This window comes from Saccopteryx leptura, chromosome 2, assembly GCF_036850995.1.
Source record: "Saccopteryx leptura isolate mSacLep1 chromosome 2, mSacLep1_pri_phased_curated, whole genome shotgun sequence".
Lineage (NCBI taxonomy): Eukaryota > Metazoa > Chordata > Mammalia > Chiroptera > Emballonuridae > Saccopteryx > Saccopteryx leptura.
The window spans coordinates 94,324,302-94,336,696 of NC_089504.1; the positions used below are offsets into that span (position 1 = coordinate 94,324,302).

General features: G+C 47.1%; 1 pseudogene; it reads left to right on the forward strand.

Annotated features, from left to right (window-relative positions):
* LOC136391447 (17-beta-hydroxysteroid dehydrogenase type 3-like) overlaps window positions 1–9,985 on the forward strand; it is a 28,698-nt pseudogene extending 18,713 nt beyond the window's left edge.
* Window positions 9,986–12,395: the final 2,410 nt, after the last annotated feature.

Sequence of the window (12,395 nt, forward strand, 5' to 3'; positions counted from 1 at the left end):
AACAATCCCTTTTCCACTGAGTTGCTGTTATATCTTTGTCAAAAGTCAGTCTGTCATCCTGGTGTGGGTCATTACTGAACCTTCTATTCTGTTCCATCGATTCATGTCTATTCCCCCACCAAAGCACATTATTTTACTGCTGTTGCTATAGTAAGTTTAAAATCAGGTAATTCTTTAAAAACACCATTTTAGTGATCTCATTACTTTGCCTTTCCATATGAATATTAGCTATATAGCTTGTCTATGTCTGCAAAGAATCCTGCTAGGATTTTTCATAGGAATTGTGTAAAACCTATAGGTCAGTTTGAGAAGTATTGACATTTTTACTATGTTGTGTCTTAACCATCTGTGAAGGTGATGTCTCTCCATTTAGATCTTTGATTTCTTTCATTAAAGTTTTGTAGTTTTTAGCATACAGACTCTGTCTTATTTTCTCTGTTTTCTCTCCTTCTTTCTCTTCCCTCCCCAATTGTACTGTGTTTTTAATTTCATTTTTCAATTGTCCATTGCTAGTATACAAAGCATAATTAACTTTTCTGTGCTGACCTTGTATCCTATCGCTTCGCTAAAATCACTTATTAGTAGTAAGATTTTTTTTTAGATTCTTTGAAATTTTCTATATAGGCAGTTATGTCATCTGCAAAAAAAAAAAAAAAAAAAAGGCAGTTTTATTTCTTTTTTTCCAGTCTGTATGCCTTTTATTTCCTTTTCTTGCCTTATGGCATTGGCTTAGAATACCAATATTATGCTGAATAGTAATGATGAGAGCAGAAATCTGTGCCTTATTCCCAGTCTTAGGTCTTTACCATTCAGTAAAATGTTAACTGTAGGTGTATCACATCACTTTTAGTGGCTGTATAATATTCTGGTATATTTAGCCAATGCCTCTATTGGGCATTTTGCTTGTTTTTATTTTTTCCTATTATAAACAATGTTTCAATAAATGTTCTTTTATAGCAAAAGCTTTACACACACCATAACTGCATATGGCCAAATGCCCACACTCTCTTCTTCCCTCCTTTTGCTCTGGATGGAAGGTCCCCACTCTCATGTGAGGCCACTGGTCCTCTGGCTTACATCCCATCTTGCATGTAATTATCTCCTCTCTTTTTTTCACCGCCAGTTTCTCTTCCACTCCTGGATTATTCTCATCAGCATACAAACAAGCTCTAGTATGTGCCATTGAAAAAATTTCTTCCTCGTCTCTTTGTCATTCTCCATCTTTTGTGTCCTCCCTCTGTCCCCTTTCACAGAGCTTCTCCATGAAAGAGTTTTCTTTGTCACTGTCTCCATCTCCTCACTTCACATGCTATCTTCAACCCACTCCAATCAGCCTCTGTTCTCACCTGTTCACTCAGACCGTGATTGTTAAGGTCAGCAATGATTCTATGTTGCCAATCTAGAGGTCACTGTTTGACTCTTATTTTGGTCACTCACTGACTCTTCTTAGAATCCCTTCTTCATATGACTTCATGACTCCATGCCCTAGTGTCTTTCTATCTCACTGGCTGCTGCAGAACACACCTGCTAGTTCCCCCTCCACCAGCCATGGCATCAGGGTTGTGTTAATCCTGTAAAATGGACTTGGAAGTTTTCATTTGTTTATATTCTACAAAACAGTTTACACAAGAAAGACATTTTCTAGTTCCTCAAAGATTTTAAAAAACTTATCTCTAAAACTATGAGACCAGTATATTTTTTGGAGATGATTCTTTTCTTTTTTGTTTTCTTTGTGAGAGGAGAGGAGATAGTGAAACAGACTTCTGCATGCACCTGGCAACCCCTGTCTGGGGCCGATGGTCAAATCAAACAAGCTATCCTTAGTGCCTAAGGCTGACAGGCCAACTGAGTTATCCTCAGTGCCCAAGGCCAATGCTCGAATCAAACAAAACGGCAGGAGGGAAAAAGGGAAAGAAGAGGAAGGGGTGGGGGGAGAGAAGCTGATGGTTGCTTCTTTTGTGTGTCCTGATTGGGAATCAAATCTGGGATGTCCATATGCTTGGCCAATGCTCTATCTACTGAGCCACCAGCCAGAGCCTGGAGATGATTCTTAGTTGAGACAGTCAGCTTAATTCAGACCTATTAACTCATCAACATTTTTCTCTTTTCCATTGGCCTGATTCTTCCCTACTTGTTAAATAATAACCTAAAGTATGAACCGCTAGCTTAGCCAGTTTTATTTATTTATTTTCCACTTAACAGACCCTATTCTTTTCATTCTAATTTATTTTATTTCAGTCAGGTCTAAAGGATATTGTTCTATAAGATGAATGAGGATATTTGCAATGCTAACCAGTGACTCCCACCCAGCCAGTAGGATTAAGGGAAATAAAAGAAAGTGCAAGATCTCCAGGATCTTCCATGCTCCTCTTCCATCTGGTATAGGTTGCAGAATGGTTCAAAATGACCCTGGGACTCTACTCTGCTTTACTTGGACAATGACCTCTCTGGCCCCTCACTCTTCCCAGCATGAGGCTCAGTCTCCTGTAGGATCCTTGGCCTCTTCTCCGGTGGGATGGGCTGTGACTGCCCCTAGGTGTTGGGTGGTTGGTTTTCCCTGATAACTCTTAAACTGCTGGCACCCAAATCTAGACTTGTGTCCACGTGGTTTGCACATTTCTTTTCTGGCCTGGTTCCTCTGGCGCTTTCCTTACAACAGAGAACAATGGGATTTGGAAACCTACCTCTCGAATGCAAATGCACATTATGTCTCCAGTACAGAGTCCTGGCCCCGGAACCCATCTCATAGAATAATGTTGATTTTTCCTATCGAGTTTTGCTAGTGGAACGAGTTCTCTCTTTCCACTGCCTAAATTCTACCCTAAGTGTTAGAACCAAGAACGGAACCATGGTGCCTCCCCACGTTTCATATGGGTTAGGAAATTCTAACCCCCAGGACCTGAGAATGTGACTGTGTTTGGAGATGAGATCTTTAAAGGGGTGATTAAGTGAAAATGAGGCCATTAGGGTAAGTCCCAATCTAATCTGACTGGTATCCTCCAAGAAGAGGAAATTGGACAAGACAGAGAGACACCAGGGTGCTCAACACAGGGAAAGGCCATGTGAAGAAACAGGGAAAAGGAAGCCATCTGCAGGCCAAGAAGAGAGGCCCCAGAAGAAACCAAACCTGCTCACACCTTGATCTTGGACTCCTAGCCTCTTGAACTGTGACAAATATTCTGTTGCTTAAGCCGCCCTGTCTGTGGTATTTTGTATGGAAGCTAAGCAGACTAAGATACCCAGTAAGTAAATCCTGTTCTTTAGCCCACGATATGGGATGTGTGCAATTTATTTTAAGCCTAGTGACTGACAAGTAGGTGGTGATAGTAATGAACCTGATTGGTATGATCCGAACCTGACCTCTTGACTACTCCCACAGTAGCAAAATAAAAGAACAGTAATGCATATCAAGAGATGTCAATAGACGAGGTCAACAGTGTGAAAGTAACAGGAGTAGCTGAGGGAGAGGGAGCTGCTACACTGACAGCATCAGATTTTAGGGCAGCCAGTCCCAAAGATCTCATTGTATTGCATTTATAGATAAGAAAACTAAAGCTCAAGGAAGATAAGTAGACTGCCTAAGTTCTACCGTGTTAGAACCAAGAACAGAACCATCACAACACTGTTGTGAATTTGAAGCTGCTTTCCTGAACACCTCCAGAACGATAACACAAGGCATGCCGGGAAGTTTTCTGTAGCTGAGAGAGATCTGTAAAGATCCAGCTAGTACTCCACCTGGTGGTCAATGGGCACATGTTCAGCAAGACTAAACTGATGGTGGCAACATCAAGTAGATGAGGAAGGATGTTTTGTTTCCCAGAAGACTTATGGTCATGAATCATGAGACTAGTGGTAGGAGTGTCAGTTACTGACTAAGGCATGAGTTAATTCCTAAAGAGGAGAAAAAGCTTTTTTTAGGGGCAGCCATCTGGATGGGAGTGGGAGATCACCAAGTGTTGTTTAAGCCAGCCAGGCTGTGGTATTTTGTTGTGATCACTCTAGCAAATGAGGCTCCCCAAACTTCCTTGAGCTCTATCCCAAACCCTAGAAACCATTGATCTGACTTCTATCATTGTAGATTAATGTCCATTCTCTAAAAATTAATATAAATGGAATCATAGAGTATATATGTACTCCTTTTTGGTCTGGCTTTTTCCATGCAACATAATTATTCTAAAATTTATTCATATTGTTGTGCATATAGATCATTTCTTTTACTGCTGAGTAGTATTCCATGGGTTGGCTGTACAACAACGTATTTATTCATTCATCTGTGGATGGACATTTGGATGTTTTCAGTTTGGGGCTATTACAAATGAAGCTATTATGAACATTCATGTTCAGTCTCTGTATAAACATATATTTTCATTTCTCTTGGGCAAATACCTAGGAGTAGAGTGGCTGGGTCATATGATAGGTATATGTTTATATATAAGGAACTGACAAACTGTTTTCTAAAGCAGTTATTCCATTTTATTTCCCACCAACAGTATGTGAGAGTCCCAGCTGCATTATTTTTGTGAGATCTGAGGTTTCTTTTTCTTTTTAAGTGATAGGAGGGGAGATAGTGAGCTGGACTCCCGCATGTGCCCTGAGAGTCATTTTTAGCTCCTGAGGCTGATGCTCAGACCAAAGAGCTATCCTCAGTACCTGAGGCCATCACTCAAACCAGTTGAGCCACTGGCTGCAGGAAGGTAAGATAGAGAGAAGAAGGAGGGGGAGGGAGAGAGAAGTAGATGGTCACTTCTCCTGTGTGCCCTGATCAGGAATCAAACCTGGGACATCCACACGCTGGGCTGATGCTCTATCCACTGAGCCACTGGCCAGGGCCTATTTAATCTCTTATAGTTAGTTTCTTACCTGCAGAATGAAGACAAAAGGATGTAGCACTTGGGGTTCTTGTGAAATAACACAGGCAGGTGAGATCTCTGGTATCTGGCTCATGTGAGGCACCCAACGAACATTATCTTCTCCCCCCCCCCCTTACTACCTGCTCTGTAGTTAGACATTTTATGCACTTGGCTTTTTTTCCCTTAAGGCAGAAACTGAGCCCCTCTGCCCCAACTTTATTACCTGAATAGGACTTTGTGTACACAGCATATGCTGTATAAAGACTTGCTGGGTAGAGAAATATATCTGAGGAAACTTCTAGACCTTTCTCTCTGGGTTAGTACATTTTGGATAACATCTTTTGGGAGGTCGTTAGAATCCTCTGCTCTTCAGGAACCCGACTCTGGTGACTCTGACCCTACTCCAGAGGTTTTGTCCTCTTGCTGAGTTTTTTACCCCCTTCTATTCAATCAACAAGTACTTATTATGTATCTAATGTATACCAGCAGTGTGCAAGGCACTGGCGATCCATGGATCCGTCCTGGAGCCAATGGGCCAACTGAGGAGACAGAGAACCAATTCCCCGTAGAAACAAAGGTAGAACTGCGGCTGTGACAAGCACGACAAGGGAGAGGTGTCAGCATCAGTTAGTCTGCTGGAGATTTAAAGGAGGTGAAAAATGGGTCTGGGCTTATGTGAGTCAAGTGAGGCGCCTCGGGTGCAAGATTTAAGGAGTATTCATTATCAAGTTCATGGCCTTAGTGGCCTTGGCTCTAGGTGTTTCCAATAAGAGTCAGCCACTGTTAATGCACAGAAGAGCTTGCTCATATTTTGCTGTGAGCAAAAAAGTTATGGAAAGAATGGGATTTAAGAAAAGTAGTTCTTGATGAATTGGAATCTTCTATCTTGGGTGAGCACATACCACAGTGAGCCCCCAGTGAGCACATACCAAGGGCAAGAAGCCTAGGGTTCAGGTCTGGTTCAGAGAGGCTGGGAGCGCCAGTCTGTCCCCTCACCTTCCCGGCTGTTTGAGAATACACCCGCCTGCTCCACTAGGGGGCGCCGGAGGACTGGCCCACCCTGCTCCCAGCTGTCAATGCTAACACTGGCCCCAGGATGCCATCTGCGTCCAGGAAAGGGTGTCTGGCCCAGAGGCTCACAGAACTTTCGTGAGGTGTAGCCGAGCCCCACCTTGCACAGGCCCGAAGCTCTGCTCTGCTTCAGGGTTCCTTCCTAGTTCCTGGAACTCAGCATCCAAGAAAGGGGTGTGGCCTTCAGTCCTCCCACCTTCCACCTCTTTTAGCCCAAGTGACCGCACTGTTTGGCTCATGGCCCTCTGGAAAGGCACAAGCACTTTAATGCAAACTCACACTCTTTCCTGGTACCTGGGTATGGTCCATTCAGTGACCCGGTGGCCTGGCTCTAGAAGATGAGCAGGGTATTTCGAGTTCTCTTTCAGGACCCTGGGGATGGGCAGTGAGGAGCCTGAGGCTGCTGGCAGTTGCGTGAGTGTGTGAATGTGGATGGGGAGAATGCTTTGACCTGGGGAGAGAATGCTTTGACCTGGGGCACAGCTTCCCACAGCAGAAGTCAAGAGCACAGCAGAGCTGAGTCAGGTGCAGGAAGGCCACTTACAGGAGGACCACGATGGGGCACAGGGCCCAGCGACATAAACGCCCCACAGAGGCTAGGCCTGCGTCGTGGACCAGAGGAAGGACTGATTCTGTGCTGGGATTTCACCAGGCTGCATTTTGAAAACCCACAGTGCACACCCCGCGCCATTCTTGAGCCTCATGGAGGTGGGTGGGATCCAATGCCTTACAACCAAAGGATCGTGGGAGAGCTGCCCTGGGCTGTGTTGGAGGCCATTAGAAGAAACAGAGTTTTGTTTAAAATCCCTTTGAAACCGGGTAGTTACTAGCCTGCTGTGTCCATGTGTGTAGGGAGTGGTCACGACTGGATCACATCACACACGTTTCTTCATATAATCTTTATAACAACTTTGTGATGAAAGCTGTGCAACTTTAAAATTTCCCCCTCCCTTTGCAGAGAACAGATTCCCAGTACCTTGCCAGAGTTCCAGAGCCCGACCTTAAACCTAAGGTTTTAATTCGCCGTTTGGAATGTTCTCCTTCCCAGCCTCAGACCCACCAGATGCTCACACCCCAGTCTTTAGTTGCAATGCAGTCGAGCCACATTGTAGTTTAACTTCCACACCTCGGGGAAGCAGAGGTGGTGAGTGAGCAGCCCCAGAGGGAGCTCCCGCCCCCCATGTCGCACCCTCAGCCGCCACATGAGGGCACTGTGCCTCTGTGCTAGTGCTCCAGACGCAAGACCTCACAGTTCACTCAATTCCACTTCCTCAGTGTGATAGTGAAGCATTAGAATGAGTTTGATTCATTAGTGCATCTTCCAGAAGTTAAAAACAATAACAACAGGGGGCTAGATAAAGAGGACCCCCCTCCCCCCAGTTAAAGTGGGGAAGCGCAGCATCTTGCATCTCTTGTGAACATGGCTTCTACTCCTGTGGATTCAGCTGGGGCCTGTCTGGCCAGGGTCCACCACAGGTCTAGCTCTAGCCACTTAATAGGATACCAGGCACAGACCTGGGCTGAACAGGGTTTCAAAGTATCACTTCCTTGGGACAGCTAGTCATTGTGTGGTCATCTGGGCAGGAAAAGACTTTCCTGGTTGTTAGGGAGAGTTTGGTCCCCAGAGAAGCAGTGTCTGAGGTCAGTGGTCACTGAAGGGGCTGCAGCCTCTACCCAGGCCTGGTGGGCATTCCCCAGAGGTTGGCAAAGGACACATTCTCCCCAGCCTGCTCTGCACTGGGCTTGCTGGGAGAGACACTAGTTTAGGTCACTGGTTGGTTTTGCAGCTTATCTTTTCAATGAGTGATGTTGTTTATATTTTAATTTTAAAGAATTTTTCAATGACAGTTGACATTTGATATTACATTAGTTTTCATTGTACAGTGGTCATAGATATAATTTACAAAGAGATCCCCTGATAAGTCTAGGACCTCCCACTCCCCCATCCCAACACACACACTCACACACACACACACACACACACACACACACACACACAATTCTGGTGTCCTGAACCAATCCTAACAGAATGCTATCCCTGTCACTCTGAAGGAGACGTTGGCTGTGACCTTCCTGGTCTCCCCGGGATGGGCCGGCGGTGCCCCACGCTGGAAGGCACCCTGCCAGGGGCTGCTTTCAACTCCTAGGAAACTGACACAGTTCTGGCTGAGGTGGGACAGAGCTCCGAGGGGCTGGCTTCCTCTCTGCTAGCTGGGGGGCCGGAGGCGGGAAGGGTGACCTGAAGGCCTTATCAGCATGTGTCCCTCAGTCCAGCCCCCGGAAGCCCCCTCTGTGCGTGTCTGCCACTGACAGCTGGAGGGAGGGCTGGGTTCACGCTCCTCACTCTTCTCCAGCTGCTGGGAACTTTGCTGACCGCAAACATTTAGCCTGTGACTTTGCAGCACAGGCTGTGAATATGGACTCGTTTTCTTTCCGAAAAGTTTTGTTTTATTATAAAGTTAATACACTTTTACTTTTTTAACTTTGGATTCTAGAAATGTGGAAGGATCTTACAAAGAGTTCCCACACACCCTTCTTGCAGAGCTGCTCAAAAATAGCATTTGTGAGTGAGGCGCAGGCACGACTCCCCTTCAGTGCTCAGGGCTTCAGTCTGCATATAAAATCAGGCCTCGGCTGACGGTTGGTCAGGAAGTCACTCTGGACACTGTGTCATGTTCAGGCTGCGCTCATGTCTCCCTCATCATTGCCCCAACGATGTCCTTTTTGGGAGCGCACATTGGGCTCCTGGTTGGGTCCTCAGTCTCTAACCTGGAGCCACTCCCTATCTGGCTTGTCTTCATGACCTAGATATTTCTGAAGAGTCGAAGCCAGCTACTCTCCAGGAATCCCCCAACTCTGGGCTTGTCGGACCTTCTTTCAGGATTAGTCTGGGCAGAATCCCACAGGACATCCTGTCAGGAGGCACTAATGCCCTTTTGTGCTGTTACTGAAGTGACTTTTGTACCTTGGTTACATGGTGTCTGCCAGGTTTCTCCAAGGTCGGGTTACAGTTTTCCCGTTCAAGTTCAGTCAGTATCTTGTGAATATCCTATTTCTCATACACCTGGTACATTTAGATAACTTCATAAGTAGAGTCAAGGAGGGGGGAAAAACACCACTCACAGTGAACACTTCCTCTCCCAACTTTCACTGGCGTCTCTGTGCCCTTTTGCTGCAAATACTCTCAGGCCAGAGACCATGGCTCCGGCACTATCCCCTCTCCTCCTGCCATTCCCCTGGGGGCATAGTAGGCACTGCCTGAAGCACAGGTGTGATTCTAATCAATGTTTAGGTCAGGCCCTGGGAGGATGGGGATGTTTTGAGTAGATGAAACCTTTTAGCTCCTTAGAACTCAGCCCCCTGAAGCCTTCCTTCATGTGAAGAAGAAGAGAATGAAGGCAGCCTCTCAGAAAACATGGGCCCTCATACTTGAGGGCTACAGAAGGGCCTTGGCCAACCTTGTGTCCATGAATGCCACCAGGGAGCTTGGAACTTCCTGCCCGCCCTCCTGGAGGGACCGGAGAGGAAAGAGGACAAGGTGGCCAATAGCAGGTGAGCACTGAGCTGGTTAGTGCCATGGGAGATGGGAGCACAGTCCCATGGGAAAAGTTAGGGAAACTTGCTGCTCAGAATTGGCCCACCCAAGGTGCAAGGCAGCCAGGGGACTGACACGTAACGCTTGAGAGTCACTGACTCGGGGATATTAGAGAGGATGGCTGAGGTGTGGTAACTCCCCACCTTCCTGCCTGCTGCCGGTACGTGGCAGAGTGACCTCTGAGGCTCTTGGGGACAGAGTGAGTTCTGAGGGGCAGGCATGTGGATGAGACACTGTGACATACACCGTTCATCATCAAGTCCAGTGAGCTGTGCATTCGAAGTGCATCCCTGTTCGCTCATTTCTCTCTAGTTCAAGTGCTGCCAGGGCCACCGTCCTGGCCCGAGCTGCTGTTCTGGTCCAAGCCACTGTCCTGGCCCACCTTGCTAAGCAGCAGCCTCCTATTGAACCTCACTCTCTGACAGTGCATTCGCCACACACTAGCCTAAATGAGTTTTTAAAAGCGTGATTCAGACTAGCCATTCCACTGCTTGTAACCCTCCGCCAGCTTCCACGGGATCAGGGTGGCGTAATTGCTTTCCTTGTCTGTTAGTCCTGCGCAGTCATGCCACATTGGACCGTTCTTTTGAGGCAAGAAGTTTGGGAGTGTTTGGATACTATTAGAAGATGCCAGTACCAATCCCGAGCTATGTAGTGACACGCATGTTTATTTAGTATTGTATCCTGTTCCCCTGCCACCCTGACCTGACTCAGTCACCTCCATCAAGCACTGGCCTCCTTTATGTCCCTGGGACCTGCTAAGCCGGCCCCACTTCGGGACCTGTGCACCTACTTCCCATTCTGCCTGGAATGTTCCTGCCTCTAATTATGCACAGCTGCTGCTGCTTGGCACTCAGGTCTCAGGTCAGAGGTCAGAGAACTGGGCACAGAGGCCCCTGGAAGAGCTGGTGTTATGGAGACAGGCCAGGAAGTCAGGCTGTGTGGAGTCAGTATATAGAGACATGAGAGGGAAGTCACTGGTGCTCAGGCCTGTGGAGCCCACAGTGAGCCCCAGGTGGCCACTGGGCTGCAGAGCACAGCTGGCAGAGGGCGACCGGGAGCCCTCTTGGCTCTGGCAGGGCAGGGGGTGGTGGTGCTGTGGGTGATTAACTCAAGTACTGGTGAAATTTATAGGAGTCAGGATAATAGAAGGACTGTGAGTCAGACCTCATAGGGTTACGAGCACTGGTACTGAAGTGGAAATGGTCATTCAGGAAGGAGTGCAGAGACCTTGATGCAGGCAAGGATGATTTTGGATCATCCTTAGCCAAACTGGTCAGGTTAGCAGGAAATTCACTAGTTCCCATGGAATGAACTTCAGCCAGATTAATTTTGAGGGTATCATGAGTTAGGGGCATTCTCCAGGTATTTGGAAACAGTAAGAGTAGGTCCTGCGGGCTCCTTAATGCGGGGAAGTAGGCTGATTATTCAGGGAGCAGCAGAGGGCCCCCCAGTTAGAAATGTAAGGAGTGCGGTAGCTTCTCCTCTGATTCGGGTCCGGGTCTGAGTGAAAACAATGAGGAACGAGGGAAAGGACAGAAGAGCCACCCCAAAGCACAGCCTTGATTTCCCAGCCATGTTCCAAGTCAGTGAACTAAGCTTCCAGTCGGCTAGTGTGTTCCTGCATGTTGGGGGACAGCCCCCGGTTCTAATGCTCTGTTCTCTTTTTGCTAAAATGTTTTCCCGTCTTGGTGTGGTCACCTCTGGTCCCTGGTGCTTCTTCTGTAACAGACCCTGGAAGCTGTAAGCGAGAGCGTGGCACCTTATTTGTTTCTCTGATTCTCACTCACAATGCCCTTTCCTGATCTGCTTGGTAATTTTTCACTCCATCACTTGTCGCTTATTTATTTATTCTTCTTTTCCAAGAAAGAGAAGGAAAGATAGACAGCCTCCCGCATGCTCCCAGAACCGAGACCCACCTGGCAAGCCCTGTCTGGGGCCAAAGCTCTGCCTCTCTGTGGCCATACTCGCAAATGAGCTATTTTTAGTGCCTAGGTGGAGTGCCTCAGTGCCCCGGGCCAATGCACTCAACCAATTGAGCCGTGGCTGTGGGAGAGGAAAAGAGAGGGAGAGAGAGAGAATGGGGAGGGGTGGAGAAGCGGATGGTTGCTTCTCTTCTGTGCCCTGACCAGGAATTGAACCCAGGACGTTCATGTGCCACAACAATGCTCTACCAACTTGTCTCTTATTTGTAGGGATTATTTGTGTCTTCGAATGAGGCATGTCTTCAGGGAGCATCTGACCTTTCTTCTGCTCCTGAGGCCTCTGTCCTTCTAGAACACTTTTAACTAAGTGCACAGCTTGAGGTTTTGTATGTTTGGCTGTAAACACCAGTGAGAGTCAGCTTGTTGGTGCAACAACAGGAAGATTCTCCCTCCCCTGCTCATACCCAGCCGGCTTTTCTCTGCCGGAGGTGGGGCAGCCTTGGTCACACTGTGATATTGGAGTTCCACCTGGAAGAAGGGGCCTGAGGTGCCGTCTTTATTCCCAAGAGCTCCGCAAGGCTTTAAAATGAGTTCAAATGTGCCAAGTTCAGCAAAACCCCAGGGAAAAGAGCTTCAGATCACGGCTATCTCTTTGGGTTTGTGGTTTCATTTAGATTTGGTGTGATAAGGATCAATTCTTTGAAGTTTTTAAAAGGTGAAAAAAATTGATCAGTTTCTGGCTGTTTTCAGTGGGAGGTGGGGTTGGACACTATCCAGCCATCGCACCAGAAGTCTTAGCAACTCCTCACTGAAACCTTCGTGCCGGCCACCTTTTTCCCTGGGTCTTGTGCCTTATCAGGCATATGGGCAGTGGTTATGAACAAAAACTGGGTTGCCTTGAGTGGATTTTGCCTCCCACTCTCACTGTCTTGCTGCTTTCGGGGTATTCCCGAG